We start from the raw sequence: 21475 nt of genomic DNA, 5'->3' as shown, positions 1-21475 counted from the left end.
TCTACGATCCAGACACAGAGCAAGTCCATAAACACAGACTGGTGAAATTTCTTACAGTGTGTGTTACAGAACACCAAACCCAGACTGACCAGTCAATAGCAGATGACCACCATGAAGAGAGGCGTGTACCCCCATGCTAACAGCTAACCGTGTTGATCAGACTCCAATAGAGGTTCAAGAGTCTCAAACTGATGTTCAAGATGACTTTTAAACAGAAGGAGAGACAGACATAGCACAAACCATCCAAAGAGAGACAGGAAAGTCAGCTAAATACTGATGCTTATAAATATTAATGTTATAAAATGGAGGAAATCCTCTTAAACTAACCTGACTGGTGGGACTGGGAAGGGCCAGTCAGTCCTGGCGTAGCAGCTTCTCGATGTTCCCGGAGAGAACGACGGACCCCAGGCCGCTCGGGTGAACCTCTCTGCGGAAGAGGACCTGCCGCTCCCCAAAGATCTCCTGTCCGGCAGCCAGCAGTGGAGCACGAAGAGCCGGTAAACGCTCTCTTACTCGTCGGTAGGTGAGCAGGAGGCCGAAGACGATGATCCAGGAGTCTGTCTTTTTCCAAACGGAGCCGAAGCCGCCACGCTGCCGCCGAGAGGGAGCCGCCACGCTGCCGCCGAGAGGGAGCCGCCACGCTGCCGCCGAGAGGAAGCCGCCACGCTGCCGCCGAGAGGGAGCCGCCACGCTGCCGACGTCCAGGACACGGACACCTGGAAAACAGGAGACCGTGGCGTTGCTCTTTGGCTCCGATACTCTGAAGTGTTTTACAGTCTCCAACAATGAGAGCACCGCCCTGAGGAGCTGTACTCGGTGCCGGAGCAGGTGAAGGAGCAGGTGAAGAGCTGTGGTGGTGGAGGAACCGTCGACTTTCCCGACCACGCCGACGCCCCCAGACCCTCTCCGGTGCGGGAGTGGATGTGACGAACCTCGGGGTCTTCCGCTCCGGTAGCGCTGGAACTGAGACCGCCGCGTTGGAGACGTCGCGGGCTGCCTCTGGCCTCGTCTTCCGTCGGTGGAACTCGGACTGCCGGTCCAGCTGGACGAGCTCCAAGCTGAGCGTCTGGAGAGCTCGTTCCTCCGCGGTCTCCATGTTCCTCTCTGAGTCGACTCACGTCTCGAACAGCGGTTCAGAGTCTCGCTCAAAATACCGGAGATCACGTGATCCGAACCGAAGCTTCGTTACGTCACTGAAACGCGATCACGTGTCAAGGCACGTCAGACCCGAGCGCAACGAGCTGAATATAAACTGAAATATGAACTTAAATAAAATATAAATGAATAAAATGAGTGAATTTGGTTGACTTTCATTTTAAGAGAAAACTAAACATGAACATAGTTTTTATTTGAACATCAGGTTTTGTTTCCAAACCGACAAAAGAGATAAAAGTCCTTGACAAACCTCCGTATTCGAGGGTTTTTAACTGGAGACGACGTGAAATTACCTCTAATAAAACATTAAAAGGAACAATAAGGACTAAATGACAGCAATCGTTTAAAATGTCTACCGCAGTCCAATTTCCAAACACTGGAGAGAGGGGTCTGCCCCGCCCCCTCAACCCCAGACCCGCAGCTCGAGCGGGTTGCCAGGTTGAGGACACTGAACCTGCAGGAACGAGCGCGAGACGAGATCAATAACTTTTACAATCACAAGCGACGACGAGTCATATTCTGTAAGATGATCAGTAAATATACTCGCTTGATCTGTTTTTATTGTCTGTTCATTATAAACCAGCTCATGAGGATTTTATACAACTCTGTCAACTGTTAGCGAGCTGGATGCAGCGCTGCCGGCTTTATCCAGAGCCAAGCTCGTTCTCCTGAACACAAAAGCCCACTGCTCCTAAAATCCACTCTGGAGCTGGAATTACTCATTTACACATCCTGACAACATACTGCTCCGTTTAACAGATCATATACACACTTTTCTCCGAGTAGTAGCTGCTGTAGACCTCAGTTATGAAGGACCCTCACTGGAGCTTCACCACACAAACCTTCTGGACGCAGGAACATCATCAGGGCTTCCAGCTCTTCAGCTTTCACTGATCACCAGCTCCCTCCATTTCATGTAGTTACTGTTACACATTACTTTATTTCACATTGTCTTTACCCTGATTTACCTTTATAACATTGCTGTTTGTTGTTCAAATAAAGTCAAATTATTAATGAACAAAGCTGCTGTAACAACAAAGTATGACTTATGAGTTGATGAAAAAGACCAGATGAAAATGAACCATTTTATTAAACAGTTGTGTGCATTTCCTATTTACAGAGTAATAAGGGTTTATAAGGGTAAGTAAGTAACAAAATGGTAATCAGATTGTTTAAAATGGTTATGATCAACATGATTTACAGTATTGATAAGTGAACATTTCATATTATATCATTAATAAAACCAGAAATGCTGAGATCAGTATACAAACTCCAATCAGTGCAACGACCTTATTATAAAAATAATGCAAAACAAGGTATAGCAACAGATATGAATAAATATAGTACAGAAAAATATATCAAATGGACTTTAAAGGGACTTGAGAGATGTGCAGCTCTTCCTCCAGTGGGAACTGCTGCTCATTAGTCTGTCTGGAACGCTGCACTGTGGAGAAGAACTGAAGTTATTACACTAAAAATGGAGTTATTGTTTTGTGGGCTAGTTCTTCAGCACAGTGTGATGTAGAAAAGAAAGGATAGTTTATAGCTGTGGAGCATACGGTCAAGCCTGGGTTTGCCTGAGTTCCTCTATGGTTGGTGCCGGGACAGGTAGAAGCAGGCCAAACCTTCTGGGGTCATCAGGGTGAAGCGACCTTAGTCTGGGTCTTCCCCTGCAGTCATGAAGCAGCAGCTGTAAGAATCTAATTATAACAAACTGTTTACAAAGACGAGGAGCATATTCCTCATCTGGACTGTCATCACCTTTTCCTTTTCTTCCTGATCATCTGTTCCCCAATCAGAACTGTGAAATGTGAGATGAGTAAATACTAGGAATCACACTACAAGTACATTTACTTCTACATTACTACTCAAACAATAATCACAACTTCCTGAGCTCACTGATCTCATCTTCATTCATGTTCAGGTTTTGGTTGTCTTGGACTCTCCTATTCTGAAGACAATATGATAAAGAATTACACACTGTCAGCATAGGTGTGGACTGCAGCTACTATTTTCTCTGTGTCATGTTTAGTAATAAACTATAGTCACCTCTTCTCCAAAGCTTCAGAGACATCCATGCTGCTCTCCAGAGCTTCAGTCCCTTCTTCTAGAAGTGGTAGATCTTCTCTATAGAGATCAAATTGTTCTGTTTGTGAAAATGTAGACCACCAATAATACTGTACTTCTGTACTGATATTAGGATCTATAATTCACAATGTGGTCTGAAATCATATTAGTTCAGATCCTGAATACTGACCGGTCTGAAAGTGCTCCACTTGATGGACACCCAATACTGGACAGGGGCATCAAATGCTGCTTCTTCTACTGCCTCTTACTAGGGGTGGAGGTGCTTGAACATTCAAAGCTAAAAAGAAAATCCCATAATCAACTTATTTACACAGAAAAGTGAAGATCATTTCACCACAATATCAAACCTGAGTGATCTCTACTAAAAAGGGCTTTATGGACTCTATTAGATACGACGGATAAACAGCTAACGTCTGATAGACACTGTGCACACGATTAAAACATTATTTTCAACCATTCTGAACAAACCAGCACAATTTAAACGATGGAATAAACAATAAGATGTAGATGTGATTATATAATACACTTCAATCAAGAACTAACATTAAAAACACAGTAAAACATTAGAAACACCAAGTTATCTGACTGCACTGATGAAATGCAGAAAGTCCAGGTAGGATGAAATTATGGGCGAACCGCCAATCACAGAAATGTTCCACAACCTAAAAAGCCTCGGCATTCGTCTAAAAAGCTCCATGAGCAGAGACGGAGTAAAAGCAGAGGAAATATTGGCGATGCGTTTGCATTAATATTGAGCTGGCAGCTCTAGTCTGGAGCACTTTAGCTACCTAGCTCTCTCAAACACGCGCTGCCTTCATAACCCAGCTGCACTCGGACCACTGGGTAGAAATGAAGCCCTCCAATGTTTAAAGCACTGAAAAAGCCCATCTCTACTAGTGGCTGTAAGAAATGATCTAGATGAGGTTAGCTAAACTTAGCTGAAGCTCAGTGCTCACCTGTTCAGGAGAAAATCAGCCAGTTCGGTCCGTTTTGAGTCCTTCTGGGCTCTAAGCTGTCTCCATCTATCAAACGCATCTCCAGTATTTCCTCTGCTTTTACTCCGTCTCTGGTCATGGAGCTTTTTAGACGAATGCCGAGGCTTTTTAGGTTGTGGAACATCTAATGATCCAGGTCCAGGTCGCTTCCTCGCCTCCATGGCTGCAGCACGCTGTGTGCTGTTGTTTTTCCAGATCTGGCAACCCGGGGTGTGGCAGTAGGACTGGGGGGTGGGGGAGTGGGGCAATGGGCGGGATAGGAAGCTACAGCACAACCAGAGATCCGCTCCGTACCTGACCCCTCAAAGACCACCATACAGGTAGAAGCACTGCGGTCAAGAAACGCTGGAGCTGAAACCTGTGTGTTTCTTTAATATCTGGAGACACATCCTGATCATTTTATCAGTTAGTACAGAAAATGTAACACTTAATGACCTTTAACTGATCAAATGGAGGTTTGTGATTTCTACTAGAGTTTAGAAGTCGTCAGCTCTTAAACTCAGGTCTCTAAATGAGTTTAATGAAGTGGACATTTGGAGTCAGATGAACTTCACACTGTGAGCTATGGCTGTGTCTAACAGTCCGACTGTGTGTCTCTGTATTAATGCGCCACAGGAGGAGCGCTTTTTTAGGAGACAACAAATGAGTAATATATTGATCCTTTCTGGTAAAATACATCATCTTACAGATATTCCACAAACAACACTAATTAATAATATAGAGAACTCTAAGTGAAACACTGAGATCTGCAGAAGAACAAGTGACTGAAAGGAACTAGACCAGGCGGCGGATGACTACATTTTGAGGACACGCTGATGAAGTTCAGCTCAATCAGGCTGGAGGGAGAAGGTCCGCTATCAGAGAGAGGAGAGTGAGGCTTTATCACCGGTGGAGGAAACTAGTCTGAATCCCAGCACTTCAATGTATGTAGGCTACAATAATCACTTCCATGATATTAAAATATTAAATAATAAGATAAAGCTCCCATTAGTTTATTGTTGTTGTAGATTGTTAGTTAGCCAACAAATCCACGCCCTTCCATCAGAGTTTTATACGAGTCTCTAAATGTAGATTTAGTCTCCTTCAGCAGCACTAACTCTTCTGATGAGTCTGTTTTTGTTCAGCAGTAAGAAGATAGTAAATGAATGAAATTAAAACATTTAGTTTAGAATAAACTGCTTTAAAACTGGTGCAAAGGAACAAAACCCTGTGATATTGAACTTTTTTTGTGAATAGAGGATAGAGGTAAGCTTTAGTGTTTCAGGATTCTTCGATATGTCCAAAGACATTTAGTGATTTCCAGCATTTTTCTGTATGATGTTGAAACAGTTGTTTCATTGGAGAAATGGTGCTGAGCTGCTAATGCAGGTGAGGGCTCTTCATCTCTGTGAGAGCAGCTTAGCTTGAGGACTAGCTAGCTAACTACCATGTGTTCAGTGAAAGATCAGCATTTTTATTAATGGAAACACAAATAACTAAAGAAAGAAATCAACAGTGAATAGAAAGTCATTTGCATGAAATCATACAGAATTTTCTCTGTGGAGGATATTTCATTATTTTTACTTAGAAAACAAAGCAGGATTTCTCAGTCAGGGAGCTTAAGCTCATAGAGGAGGATTTTCTAATAAAAATGTGTCTCAGCTCTTTGTCTACTGGATAAGCTTGACTTTGGGCTTAAGTTATCTTGCTAATCGGAGAAATCCTGCTGTGTAAAATTCCCTCCAGGAGTGACTAAATGTGAAAAGTACAGGGAGACACAACCTGATGTGTTGATTGTGAAGAACCACATGAAGAAGACCTTTGAAGACTCTTGGAAGATTCTCAGGGGTAAGTGGAATAAAGTAATGGGAGGTAAAACAGTATAGCTATCAAATGTGATGAACCAACTTCATATAAATAATTGTGTCTTTTATAGTCTATTATAAATATGTATGACTGTTCTAGGTGTTTTACTCTCCACTACTGCCTTCATCTCTACACTTTATTGCAGCATCATAATGAAGCTTTTGTGTATTTTCTGCTTTTGTCTTACAGTGTATGATGAGGCTGATGACATCCATCCTGTGATGGTGAACATTTGTCACCGCTTCAGCTGAAACAGTGCTGGGAGTTTTCCTCTAAAGGACTCCTAGGTGATCTTCAAGAGATGCTCAGCAAAAGTGTAAGCACCCCACTTTCATCTCCACCAGCAGACCTACAGAAGACTCTTAAATTCAGTGATGCTCTCAGAGGTGTACAGGTTCAAGGAGAGGTGCTTCAGTGTGTGTCTAATATTACACTAAATTATGTAAATACTCCCTTGATGATGTTGGTGTAACGGGCCGTCTGCATACTGAAGTGATTCCATTGTTTTGGAAAGTCACGTACTTACTAAACATAGACGCTGTGTGGGTTCTGTGTGGTAAACTGTAGCTTCTTGTTTCTGTTTTTTGTTTTTCTTTAATAAGGCTGATATTCTCTTATATAAGTGGAACCTACATTATGTACATTTTGCCGTGCCAAGATGAAATATGTTTTTTTTTAGCTGGTATAATAAAACCTTTTTACTATGTTTCATTGTTGTTATTTGCTGTTAATGTCATATTGTAATGGTATGGAGTGCAGTTTCTTTTAATTTCATCTTCATAAACATTGTTCAAGGTTTTTCTGTTTCTGTTGCTCTTTCAATTAATGCTAAAGTTCAATATGTTTACTATTTACTTTCTGTAAATAAACAGTATAGACATTTACAGTACAGTACATTTAGTCACAGGGGTGGTACATCTAAAAGCACATGCTGGTGCCTTTTGGAGAGGAGACACAGTTGTACCATAGTTTAAAGGTGCATTTTAGCCTCTTGGGGAACTTAATAGTACCTTAACTGATACAAAAAAGTACTTGTGCTGAAAGGTTCTCTGTAGTACCTCAATAGGGTACAATAATGTGCACTATATAAGGGAGAAGCCCTCAACTGAATACACAATAGAAACACCTATATCTGTATGCTGTTCTTCGATTTTTCCTCCACCTTCAAAACAGTCATCCCCACCAGACCTGAAAATCAACACCTGCATTTGTAATTTAATTTGCAATTTGTAGTTTAAAATGGACAGCCACCCACAGATAGTCAGACAGTCAGTCAGAGTTGAAGTGTGAAGGATAGTTAGTAAGTGTAGGTTAACTCTCAATAGCAAGTTTAAAAAAAAAAAAAAAAGATAATAATTATATATATATATATATACAGTCATGCCCGAAAGTATTCATACCCCTGTCAAAGTTTGACTTAAATTTACTTTTATTTAACCAGAAATTATATTTTTGCCTGGAAATGACACAGAGGCACATGTACAAGAGGCATCATTGTGGGAAAAAATATTTCTCAGCTTTTATACACATTTGAACAAAAAGTGGCATGTCCAAAATTATTCATACCCTTCTCAATAATTAATAGAAAAGCCTTTATTGGCTATTACAGCAATCAAACGCTTCCTGTAATTGCTGACCAGCTTTTTGCATGTCTCCACTGGTATTTTTGCCCATTCATCTTTAGTGATGAGCTCCAACTCTTTGAGGTTCGTGGGTCTCCTTGCCATCACCCTGATCTTTAGCTCCCTCCACAGATTCTCAATTGGATTCAAGTCAGGACTCTGGCTGGGCCACTGCAAAACATTAATGTTTTTGTCTGCTAACCATTTCTTCACCACTTTGGCTGTGTGTTTTGGGTCGTTGTCGTGCTGAAATGTCCACCGGTTCCCAAGGCCAAGTTTCTCTGCAGACTGCCTGATGTTGTTGTTGAGAATCTTGATGTATTGCTCTTTTTTCATGGTGCCATTTACTGTGATCAAGTTCCCTGGTCCATTGGCTGAAAAACACCCCCAAAACATTAGGTTCCCACCACCATGTTTGACAGTGGGGATGGTGTTCTTAGGGTTGAAGGCTTCTCCTTTTTTACGCCAAATGGTGCACACATCATTGTGGCCAAACAATTCAATTTTTGTTTCATCTGACCATAAAACAGAACACCAGAAGTCTTCTTCTTTGTCCAGATGAGCATTTGCAAAGGTCAAGCGGGCTTTTGTGTGCCTTTTTCTGGAGAAGTGGTGTCCTCCTTGGCCTGCGTCCGTGGAACCCAGCAGTGTGCAGTGTCCGTTGAACTGTCTGCCTTGAGATGTCGCCACCAGCAGAGTCCAGATTCACCAGGATGGCCTTGGTGGTGATCCTTGGATTTTTCTTCACCTCTCTCACTATTCTCCTGGCCAGCACAGGTGTCACTTTTGGCTTCCGACCACATCTTCTGAGATTTTCCACAGTGCGGAACTTCTTGTATTTTTTAATAATACTTTGCACTGTAGCCACTGGAACTTGAAAACATTTTGATATGGCTTTATAGCCCTTTCCTGACTTGTGAGCGGCCACAATGCACAGCCGCAGGTCCTTAGTGAGCTCCTTTGTCTTAGCCATGACTGTCCACAAACCAACTGCAGAGAGCTGCTGTTTTTCTCCTGTTGAGTTGATTAAAACAGCTGTTCCCAATGAATCAGGGTAATTAGGATGCTTTAAAACAGCTTGGACTATTTGGAATGGTATAGAACTTTGGATTTTCCCATATACTGTGACAGTTTTCAAAGGGTATGAATAATTTTGGACATGCCACTTTTTGTTCAAATGTGTATAAAAGCTGAGAAATACTTTTTCCCACAATGATGCCTCTTGTACATCATCGTGTTATCTCCTGGGAGATGCCTGTGTCGTTTCAAGGCAAAAATATAACTTCTGGTTAAATAAAAGTAAATTTAAGTCAAACTTTGCCAGGGGTATGAATACTTTCGGGCATGACTGTATATATATATATATATATATATATATATATTTACATGCTAACAAAACAAAGAGTAATTTTACTGCAGACATTTAAAGCAAGTTTATAGCACAAAGGAAAAAAACAAAAACAAGAATACAATCTTATTGCAAAAGTTTTGGCACCTGTTCTTGATTTTTAAAGGGTAAATACAGTGAACACGTTCTCTACAGACAAAAAAAAAATTATTTAGACAATATTTATTTATTTACTGAATTAAACAGATGAAAGATTATTGGAGCACACATCATGTGTAATGGTTGTTTTGAGTATGTTAAATTCAGTAAATAAACAGTATTTGAATTACATTGTGTCTCTTAGTTATAATAATCTGTAGAGAATGTTCTTATTTAATCTTACATAAGCAACTAAACATAGAATTTGACCATGGGGACACAAACCTTGGGCAGATAGATGAAGGATATGGAGAAGTTGGAAATCTGTCATTTATAAATGACACTTTTACTTTGATTTTTCTTAATAAAATGAACTACATACTAGTTGAACACTGTGTGTCTAATCTGCTCAACATTGACAAACAGTTCCATTAAAATAAAATCTTTATTAATATGTAATCTTCTTCTCAGATGTCCTGACATCTTTGTTCCAAACTGTAAAGTGATGAATTTAATCATAAAACATCAAATGTGCCTCCTTAAAACCACCCCTCACTCTCAAATACACCATGAGTGAGTGATGAGCATGAGTGAGTGAGTGAGTGATGCCTGTGAGTGTGTGAATCTGTACATTTCAGAGAGAGATGATTTATACACTGTTTTCCCATCATTGCTCATCAAACCCCCATCAGTGTGTTTCTAATCTACCTGTGTCCTAAACATCAGCAACTGTGAATGTATATGGAGGTGGGTAGTCTCTCATTCTTTACTCTTTATTATATCTTTATTATAGTAACAGTGTCTAAAACTACCTCCACCATGTTTGAAGGCTATACTTTAGCCTGGCTAAAGTATGAAAAGGGGTGTTGAAATAAAACTATATCTGCGTCCAAATAAATGTGATCAATGACAAACGTCTGCAGTGTGAAACACTGTACTTTCATCTTACACCACAAAGTAGTAAAGCAAATATCAGCACCATCCGTGTGTACTCTTCAGCATATTGGAGGGGGCGTTTGCATATTTTGAGGGAGGATGGAAATAGCTAGAAAGAAGAGTACTGGAGAATTTACTCTTAAAGAGTTTAATGTACTTTGTCGTCGTTAAAGTAAATAAACCATCATTATGGGTTTATTGGGTTGAGTGATTAGTGAAAATATAAATATTAATAAGAAAATATAAATATTATCGACCCTATCAGCTACCATCTGTCTCCTCATTCAAAAAGCAGTCCGGGCTGAAACACTGCTTATAACATCAACGTGAATGGGTGGATGTTAAAAACGAAGAGGGGAAGGGCAGAGCTAAACTAATGTAGGGTCAATGGGCGGAGCTAAATGTGCTAATGACATGAGCAATACACTCAAAATGGGCCGGTTTGAAGCCTGTGGTCTGTATATTGCTGCTGTCCAATGAAGACCATGTATCTCTATTTTTGTCCGTACACCTGCTCTGTACACCGCGTGAGTAAATCTGGATGAATAGACCAATAGAAACGCTCTAAATTACTTGGTAAAAATTATTTTACATTGACTTCTATTCAAAGGTAAGAACATTTTTGCTTCTCCTGTAAAGTCACTTGGTCAATTAATAAAGTCAATATGGAGATACATGTTTTTCATTGGACAGCAACAATATGGATCATATGAACTGGGAAATGAATGTTATGTTTTATTTGTCACTTAGTCTGAATAGTAGAATATACGAAACTTTAAAACAGGCTGTTTTTGAGCTTATAGCCATATTCAGACTGTATGAAATGAATGGCATATTTCTAACTATGTTATATATCTAACTATGCTATATAAACATGACTGGAACCGTTTAAAGATTGTATTTTTACTTAGTGGTTAATTATAGCATAGTGTAAAAGTATTCTACTAAACTGTAAACAGTAGCTGTCTTCTGAACACAGCGTTTCCCCAATGTAACTTAGAGTGAATACAGATAATTCATTTATGTATTTTCAATACTTCTGTTCTCCAACATCCCACACCTGTACCTGGAAGCGGTTTGAGTGGATTGAGCGAAGTTAAGAGAAGAACGTGGAGGAGACGACAGGTGGAGAGGACAGTCACTCAAGTTTATTCATTAAACACTTTTAACAACAGACAATTTTATAATTCAACAGCTTTACAGAGATCCGGGTCCGAGCCTCTTCTGAGCAAGCCAGCGGCGACAGTGGCAAGGAAAAACTCCCTCAGGTCAAGAGGAAGAAACCTTGAGAGGAACCAAGACTCAAAAGAGGAACCCATCCTCCTCTGGTTGACACCGGATAGCACAAATATATAATGTGTTTAGTAAAAGTTTATGTCAGTCTTATCAGGGGGATGAGTGGAGCTGCTGAGGGGGTTCTCTGGCTCTACTGGAGGGTGAATGGAACAAGCAGAAAACTCAATGATGGTGGAGTCGGTCTGGAGAGCAGCAGCAGAAGCAGCAGCTGGAAGACCCAGTCAGCCCTGATCTTACACCAACATCAACCCAGACAGGAGGGCGGTACAGCTCGACAGAAAGAGAAATACAGAGACAGCTGAGGGACATGCTGGTAAGACCCACAGGTGGAAAGAGAATTTAAAGGACAGGCAGGCAGAAGGACAGACAGCAGAAAAAACAGACAGCTGGGAACACAGACAAAAGACAGTTCAAAAGACATGTCCATAGTGGGATGTGTGGGATGGAAAAACAGGCATGTTGAAAGACAGACAGATAGAAAGGCAGGTAGGCAGAAAATATACAGTCAGATGTTTTCTAATGAGTGCTGGATTAATCTTGTTTATTGTATCTTTAATCTTTATTATTTTTTGCATTGTTCAGATGCTAGAGGACAGCTGGAAAGATAGACAGTTGAAAAGATAGAAGATATAAAAAAGGCAGATATAAAGACAGACAGACACTAAGAAAGGCAATTTGAAACACAGGCTGGCAGACAGCACACTGAAAGAGAGACAGGTAGTAAAAAACAGTGGGAAAGAAAGACTGATGGAAAGTCAGGTAGGCAGAAAGACAGATAGATGGAAAGGCAGACAGTGAAAAAGGCAAAACACTGAAAAGACAGACAGCTGAAAGGCAGAGAGCTAGAAAGACAATCAGCTGGAAAAATAGAGAGTTTTAAAGACAGACACCAAGGAAGACAAACTGTGCGAAAGGCAGACAGTTGGAAAGACAGACTGTCGCAAAGATATACAGTTGAAAAAATAGACAGCTGGAGAGACAGACAGCTGAAGAGACAGCGAGAAAGAGAGATGAAAAGCAAGGCAAAAGTTAAAAGGCAAGATCCAAGACAGCTGGAAAAGACAAGCAGCTGGAAAGACAGACAGTAGGATGAAAAAACAGGCAAGGTAAAAGTCAGGTAGACAGAAAGACAGACAGACAGACAGACAGGAGTTCTATAAAGAGTACTGGATTATCAGGGTTTATTGTATTATGTTTTCTGCTCCGTTCAGACGCTAGAGACACAGCAGCAGGAAAGACAGGCCGATGGATAGATAGGCAGACAGATAGAAGGTCGGGCAGGCAGAAAGACACACAAACAGAAAGACAGACAGTGGGATAGCCAGACAGTTTGGAATATAAAAAGCTGTAAAATCTGACAGTTGGAAAATCAGATGTATGGAAAGTCAGGCAGTAAAAAAGACAGATAGACAGACGGGTATAGATAAAAAGAAAGACATCTGAAAGACATGCTGGCACAGACAGACAAGGGGAAAGACAGGTTAGGAAAGACAGACAGTGGAGTAGTGAAACAGGCAAGATAGATACAAAGTCAGGCAGGCAGGCAGAAAGACAGACAGATGGATGGACAGACAGGCAGGCAGGAAAGACAGATAGACAGGCAAGCAAAAATAGAGATGGAAAACCAGACTGCCAGGCAAACAGACAGGTGGAAAGACAGACATGAAGAAAGATAGACAGATGGAAAAACATGCTGTTGAAAAGTCAGGCAGACAGACAGTCAGACAGTAGGAATGACAGGCAGGTAGACAGTTGAAAAAACAAATTGAAAGACATGCAGTTGGAAAGAGAGATATAAAAACAGGCAGAAAGACAGGTTTAACTACAGATATTTGGAAAGAAAGACAGACAGATGGAAACACAATACAGGCAGACAGAGAGAGAGAAGACAAAAGGGGAAAAGACAAGCAGGCAGAAAGCATGACAGAAGACAAGGACAGCTGGAAAGAGAGAGTTTTAAAGACAGACAGATGGACTGACAGACAGGCAGAAACACAGGTAGAAAGAAAGAGAGATAGTTGGAAAGAGAGTTTAAAGGACAGGTAGGCAGAAAGACAGACAGCTGGAAAGACAGCAGAAAAAACACAGACAGTTGGGAAGACACATCGTGGGAAAGACAGCTCAAAAAACAGAGTAGGATGGAAAAACAGGCAAGATGAAAGACAGACAGATAGAAAGGCAGGTAGGCAGAAAATATACAATCCTAAAGTTCTCTGCATTGTACAGACACTAGAGAAACAGCAGTAGGAAAGACAGACAGATGGAGAGATAGAGAGATGGACAAAGTCAGGCAGGCAGACATAGACAAATGGAAAGAAAGACAGTAGGATAGCCAGACAGTTGGAAAGATATACAGCTGTAAGAACTGAAAGCAGAAAGACTAAAAGGCAGAGAGCTAGAAAGATAATCAGCAAGAAAAACAGTCAATTTTAAAGACAGACACTTAGGAAGACAAACAGTGGGAACGACAGGGATGGATAAAAATAAAGGCCACTTGAAAGACAGACAGTTGAAGAGACACCGGAAAACAGAGCGTTGAAAAGCAAGGCAAAAGATGACAGGCAAGATGAAAGACAGCTGGAAAAATAGACAGCTGGGAAAGACAAGCAGCTGTGAAAGCAGACAGTTTCAAAGACTGTGGAAAAAAGATGAAAAGACAGACAGCTGGAAAGACACTACATTGAAAGACAAACAGCTGGAAAGACACTACATTGAAATACAGACAGACAGGCAATTTGAAAGATCAGCTAGCAGACAGACAGCTGGGGGAAAAAAAAGTCAGCTGGGATGGAAAGACACGCAAGATGAAGTCAGGCAGGAAGGAAGACAGAGAGTTGGAAAGGCAGATATTTGGAAAAATATACAGCTGGAAAGACAGACAGTGGAAAAGACAGTGTACTGGATTGTTTATTGCACCATTAATATCCTAAGCATGTTCTTTGCTTAGTTCAGACACTAGAGACACAGCAGCTGGAAAGACAGACAGATGGAAAGACAGAGAGATGGATATATAGGCAGAAAAATAGAAGGTCACGTAGGCAGAAAGACAGACAAAAAAATAGAAAGATAGACAGCTGGAAAGGCAGACAGTGAACAAGAGACAGTTGGAAAGAAAGACAGATGGAAAGACATATAGTCAGAAAGATAGAGAGATGGAAATGAATAGGCAGGCAGTTTGAATAAATGATGGAAAGACATGGAAAGTCAGGCAAAAAGACTGACAGATAGACAGACAGGTAGTTGAATGAAAGGCAGGTAGACAGTTGAAAAAACAAATGGAAAGACATGCAGTTGGAAAGAGAGATATGAAAAGTCTGGCAGAAAGACAGATGGAGAAACAGGAAAGGAAGAAGACAGACAGATAGAAAGGCAGGTAGGCAGACAATACACAGTCAGAAGTTTTCTAATGAGTGCTGGATTAATCTTGTTTATTGCATCTTTAATCTTCATTAATTTCATTAAAGACAGACAGGTGGAAATATAGTGAGCTGGAAAAACTGACAGTAGGAAAATCAGATGTATGAAAAGTCAGGCAGTCAGAAAAACAGACAGATAGACAGACGGGTATAGATGAAAAGAACAAACATTTGAAAGACATGCTGGCACAGACAGACAGAGGGAAAGACAGACAGTTGGAAATGATAGAGTTGGAAATGACAGACAGTGGAGTGATAAAACAGACAAGATAGATACAAAGAGTATACAAAGATAGAGACAGGAGTATAACGAGTAGAGCTGGATTATCATAGTTTATTACACCAATAATAACCTAAAGACTCTTTGCTTTGTTCAGACACTAGAGGAAAGACAGAAAGACAGACAGGCAGGCAGACAGGTTTAACTATTATTTTATTTGGATATTTAGAAAGAAAGACAATACAGGCAGACAGAGAGAGAGAGAAGACAAAATGGGAAAAGACAAGCAGGCAGAAAGCATGACAAGACAAGGACAGCTGAAACGAGAGTTTAAAAGACAGGCAGATGGACAGACAGGCAGACAGAAAAACAGACAGACAGGTAGAAAGAAAGAGAGATGGCACAAGAGATAACAAGAGACAGTTGGGAAGTGTGTTTAAAGGACAGGCAGGCAGAAAGACAGAAAGCTGGAAAGAAAGACAGACAGATCAAAAGACAGAGTGGGATGGAAAACCAGGCAAGTTGAAAGACAGACAGATAGAAAGGCAGAAAATATACAGTCAGACGTTTTCTAAAGAGTGCTGGATTCATCTTTTTTATTACATCTTTAATCTTTATTAATTTCTGCATTGTTCAGATGCTAGAGGACAGCTGCAAAGACAAAAAGATGGAAAGAAGAGAGAGACAGAAGGAAAAAAGGATGATGCGAAAGACAGAGGGAAGAAAGTCAGAGAGTGGGAAAGACAGATTGTAGAAGAGACAGACTGTTAGAAAAATATACAGCTAGAAAGAGGGAGAGTGAAAAAGAGACACCTGGAAAGACAGACAGTGCGATAGCCAGCCAGTTGGAAAGATAGACAGTTGTTAACAGACAGTGAGAAAGAAAGACTGAGGGAAAGTCATGCAGGCAGAAGGACAGATAGATGGAAATATGGACAGCTGGAAAGAAAGACAGTGGGAGAGCCAGACAGATTAAAAAAATAGACAGTAAGAAAACAGTTAGAAAAACAGACAGCTTGAAAGACAGACACCTGCGAAGATAGGGAAAGGCAGACATTTGGAAAGACAGGCAGTTGGATGGAAAGACAGTTAAGATGAAAGTCAGGCAGGCAGGCAGAAGGGATAGCCAGACAGAAGAAAGAAAGGCCATTTAAAAAGACAGGTTGGATGAAAGACAGACATTTGCAGAGACAGACAGCTTAAAATACAGACAGTGGGAAATAGAGACATGAAAAGAAGGGGATGATAAAAGACGGCCAGACAGATGGAAACAAAGGGAAAAAGGGAAGCAGACAGGCAGGCAGGAAGACATTTAGATGGCAAAACAGGCAGTGGAAAAGGCAAACAGTTCGAAAGGCAGACAACTGGAAAGACAGACAGCTGGAAAGATAGACAGACGAAGAGATAGGTATACAGATAGATGTTCAGGCAGGCAGAAAGACAAACAAATGGAGAGACAGACAGTGGGGGAAAACAGTTGGAAAAAGAGAAAGCTGAAAGGCAGACAATGGGAAAGACAGACAGCTAAAAGGCAGAGAGCTAGTTCAGATGCTAGAGACACAGCAGTGATTGAAGATAGAGAGATGGAAAGACAGACAGGAAGAAAGATAGACCTGGATACATGGGAAAAAAAACAGGCATGCACAATGACAGGGAGTCAGAAAAACAGACAGATGGACAGACAGGCCAGCAAAAAGACAAACGGGTGGAAAGACAGGTAGAAAGGCAGCCAAATGGATTGATACACAAGCAGAAAGACAGACAGCAGGCAGGTAGAAAAACAGTCCAATGAAAAGACTGGAATGACAGGCAGTTGGAATAACAGACAGTTTGAAAGAAAGATATGCAAAATGATAGACATATGGAAAGAACAGAAATATAGAAAGACAGGAATAACAACAGACTGAGATAAAAGATGGAAAGAAACATGCAGAAAGACAGAAAGATGAAAAGACACATGTAAACACAGAGACGGAAAGACAGAAAGACGCTAGAGACACAGCAGCAGGAAAGACAGACAGATGGATAGATAGGCAGACAGTTAATATATGTATATATATATATATATATATATATATATATATATATATATATATATATATATATATATATATATATAGGGAATATAGAAAGCTGGAAAAACTGAGTTGGAAAATCTGATGTATGGAAAGTCAGGCAGTCAGAAAGACAGACAAATAGACAGACGGGTATAGATGTAAAGAACGACATTTGAAAGACAGGCTGGTCAGTTAAAATGACAGGTAGGCAGAAAGACAGTAAGATGGATAGGCAGACAGTTGAAAGAACAAATGGAAAGAATAGTTGGAAAGGCAGGCAGAAAGACAGATATACAGACAGGCAAGCAAAAAAGACAGATAGATGGAATGACAGATCGCCAGGCAGACAGATAGCTGGAAAGACAGACATGAAGAAGGACAGACATGAAGAAAGATAGACAGATGGAAAAACATGCAGTTGGAAAGACAGACAGTGGGAAAGACAGACAGTGGGAAAGGCAGGGATAGATGAAAAGAAAGGCCACTTGAAAGACAGGCTGGCAGACAGACCGTTGAAATGACAGATAGTATATTGAAAGACAGACTGTTGAAAAAATAGACAGCTGGAGAGACAGACTGTTGAAGAGACAGCGGGATAGAGAGAGTTGGAAAGCAAGGCAAAAGATGACAGGCAAGATAAAAGACAGCTGGAAAGACAGTGGAAAGAAAAAACAGGCAACATAAAAGTCAGGTAGGCAGAAAGACAGACACACAAGAGTTATATAGAGTACTGGATTATCACTGTTTATTACACCAATAATATCCTAAACGTGTTTTCTGCTTCAATCAGACGCTAGAGGGCAGCTGGAACAACAAGCAGTTGGAAAGACAGACAGCTGGAAAGACAGGCAGGATGGAAAGAGACATTTGGAAAGATAGCTGGAAACAGTGGGAAAGAGACAGTTGGAGAGATTAGCAGTTTGAAAGACAGTGGAAAAGAAAGACGAAAAGACAGACATTAAGAAAAGAAAGACACCAAACTGAAAGACAGACAGGCAATTTGAAAGATCAGCTGGCAGACAGACAGCTGGGGAAAAAGACAGCTAGGATGGAAAGGCATGCAAGATGAAAGTCAGGCAGGAAGGAAGACAGAGTTGGAAAGGCAGATATTTGGAAAAATATACAGCTGGAAAGACGGACAGTGAAAAAGAGACACCTGGAAAGACAGACAGTGGAAAAAAAAGTGTTTATTGCACCATTAATATCCTAAGCGTGTTCCCTGCTTAGTTAAGACACCAGAGACATAGCAGCTGGAAAGACAGAGAGATGGATATATAGGTAGACAGACAGAAGGTCACATAGGCAGAAAGACAGACACAAAAATGGAAAGATAGACAGCTGGAAAGACGGACAGTGAAAAACAGGAAAGAAAGGCAGATGGATGGACAGACAGGCAGACAGGAAAGAAAGACAGGTGGAAAGACATTTAGTCAGAAAGATAATACAAGCAGTCAGAAAGACAGACAGTTAAAATGACAGGTAGGCAGAAAGACAGTAAGATAGATAGGCAGACAGATGAAAGAACAAATGGAATGACATGCAGTTGGAAAGGCAGCAGAAAGACAGACAGACAGGTAAGCAAAAAGACACAGAGATGAAAAGACAGACCGTCTGGCAGACAGACAGGTGGAAAGACAGACATGAAGAAAGATAGACAGATGGAAAAACATGCAAGATGAAAGACAGACAGACAGACATAAAGAAAAAAGTGGAAAGACAATTAATTTGACAGGCAGAAAGAAAGAAAGGCAGACAGATGTAAAGAGAGGCAGAAGGAAAGATAAACAGAAAATTTAACATGCAGAATGAAACATGGAAAGAAACATGCAGAAAGACAGACGGTTAGAAAGGCAGGAAGTAAGACAGAAAGATGGGTAGACAGACATTTAATAAAACAGATGGAACGACATGCAGTTGGAATGACGGATGAAAAGGCAGAGAGAAAGACAGACAGAAGGACTGACCCACCAGATGGACAGACAGGCAAGCAGAAAGACAGAAAGATGGACAGTTTAATAAAACAGATGAAAAGACATACAGAAATACATGAAACATGAAAATGCATGTAGAATGAGAGGCAGTCAGAAAGACAGACAGACAGATGGACAGACAGGTGGAAAGAAAGGCCAGACAGACAGACAGGAGGATGAATAGACAGGCAGTTGAAAAAAATTATGGAAATACAGGAAAAAAGACAGAAACAGGTGGAAGGACAAGCAGACGAATAACAGCCAGGAAAAAGACAGATGAAAAGACAGACATGCAAAATGACAGTGAGTCAGAAATACAGACAGATGGAAAGGTAGACAGGCAGGTAGAAAGAAATGGACTGATGGACAATTAGACTGATAGGCAAAATCGATGGAAACACACAAGCAGAAAGACAGACAGTTAGAAAGGAGATGAGACAGAATGATGTAAACACAGAGAGACAGGTGGATCAAAATAAACAGATGGAACAACATGCAGTTAGAAAGACAGATGAAAAGGCAGGGAGAAAAATAGTCAGATGGACAGACAGGCAAGCAGAAAGACAGACAGTTGGAATGACAGGTAGGCAGGATGGCAGAACAAGGCAAAAGTAGAAAGTTGGAAAGACATGCATAAAGTCAGGCCGGGAGACAAGCACATATAAAGACAGACAGACAGAAATACAGGCAGAAATACAGAGAGGCGAAAAGATGGATGGAAAGACAGACAGACAGAAAGATGACTAGGCACAAAGTTGGAAAGTCAGACTCAGAAAGACTGGAAGGAAAAGACAGAAAGAAGGACAGACAGAAAGACAGACAGACAAAGAGGCAGACAGACAGATAGAAAGACAGACAGACAGACAGACACAGTTCTCTATGGAGGACTGGATTATCATCATTTAGTGCAGCATTAATCTCCTAAACGTGTCTCTGCTCGGGTCAGACGCTAGAGGGCGCTGCAGTGCGAGTCAGAGGAAACGGGTTGAGGGGAGATTTAGTGGAGTCTCGTTTTGTAGGATTGATGATTTTAACAGAGAAAACGGCTCGATTCCTCAAAACAGACCAACATCAGACATTTCAACACTGCTGTGAGATTCTAAACTCCTTTAAACTCCACTAATAAACTTAGAGTGGACTTTTAACACCGTCTTATTTCCACTGAAGCACAGACACACAGTGAGCTGATCAGCTGACCAGCCAGTCAGCACTCAGTGATTTTTCATGAGCTACATTTACAGAAATGAAGATAATTCTCGAGTAAAAGAATAAAAATATGAATATTTAATAAACACTTTTACCCGTTTAGCTCCATTCAGCTCTATTCAGTAAGGACTCGGTCTCTGGCGCCCTCTAGCGTTTCTACTCATGTTTCTTTGGTAGAATAGGAGCAATAGGCTCCTCACAGATCTGCTTAGGAGAGTTTTCGCACCTGTACTCCCTCTGCTTCCCTCCGCCACTCCTGGAAAATGGACACACCTGGCCACAGCTTGGGTCACACACCTAGGGAGGGGTCATCTGAACCAGAAATGGCTCCGTATGAAGAGAAAGCAGCTTGTCGGTGGAGCGGTCGGTTCACGTGTGAACGGTTTCCACCGGATCAGAATCCCGAACCGAACACCGAGCTCCATTTCAGCGCGCGCTCACAATCAGCCTGGAGCGTCATCAACGCGTCAATGATCGGACTCGAAAGCACGCGGGGGAGGAGGAGGAGGAGGAGGAGGGGGCGTGGTCAGTATGATGATGAATAAATTAATTTCACCCGTTTCTCCAATTTCTGGTTGTTTATATGTGTGTTTATGTACGTAATTTACTCTGAAAACTGCTCAGCTTGGATATATATATATATATATATATATATATATATATATATATATATATATAAATAATACATTTATTATATATATTATTTATAATTTATTATATATATATATATATATATATATATATATATATATATATATATATATATATATATATATTTGACTAGGGAGTGAGCAACTGGATCAGAGAGCACTTGGGAGCGGTCCAGCCCATTACAGTCCCTCATAGTAACAGAACTATTAAGCCATGGAACAGACAGGGGTCCAATAACAAGCAGGGAGGGTAAATCCTCTAACTACAAGAGATAGACTTTGACAGGTCAGTAAACTCAATATTAATGTACTAATCCACTGCAGACTAACAGGAAGTGATGAAGTGTTGCCATGCCAACATTTGGATACTTTGGGGCATTGTGGGACAATGGTGTCCCTCAAAACTATACTCAGAAATGGACCAGTTCCAAGTATGCATTATGGTTTTTAAGTATCCTCAGCTTGGACACTTTTACCTATAATACATACTACATACTCAAAGGCTAGTTAGGATTAGGACCACCCTGCATTAC

Source organism: Salminus brasiliensis, chromosome 12, assembly GCF_030463535.1.
Source record: "Salminus brasiliensis chromosome 12, fSalBra1.hap2, whole genome shotgun sequence".
Taxonomy (NCBI): Eukaryota; Metazoa; Chordata; class Actinopteri; order Characiformes; family Bryconidae; genus Salminus; species Salminus brasiliensis.
This window is presented reverse-complemented; position numbering follows the sequence as displayed.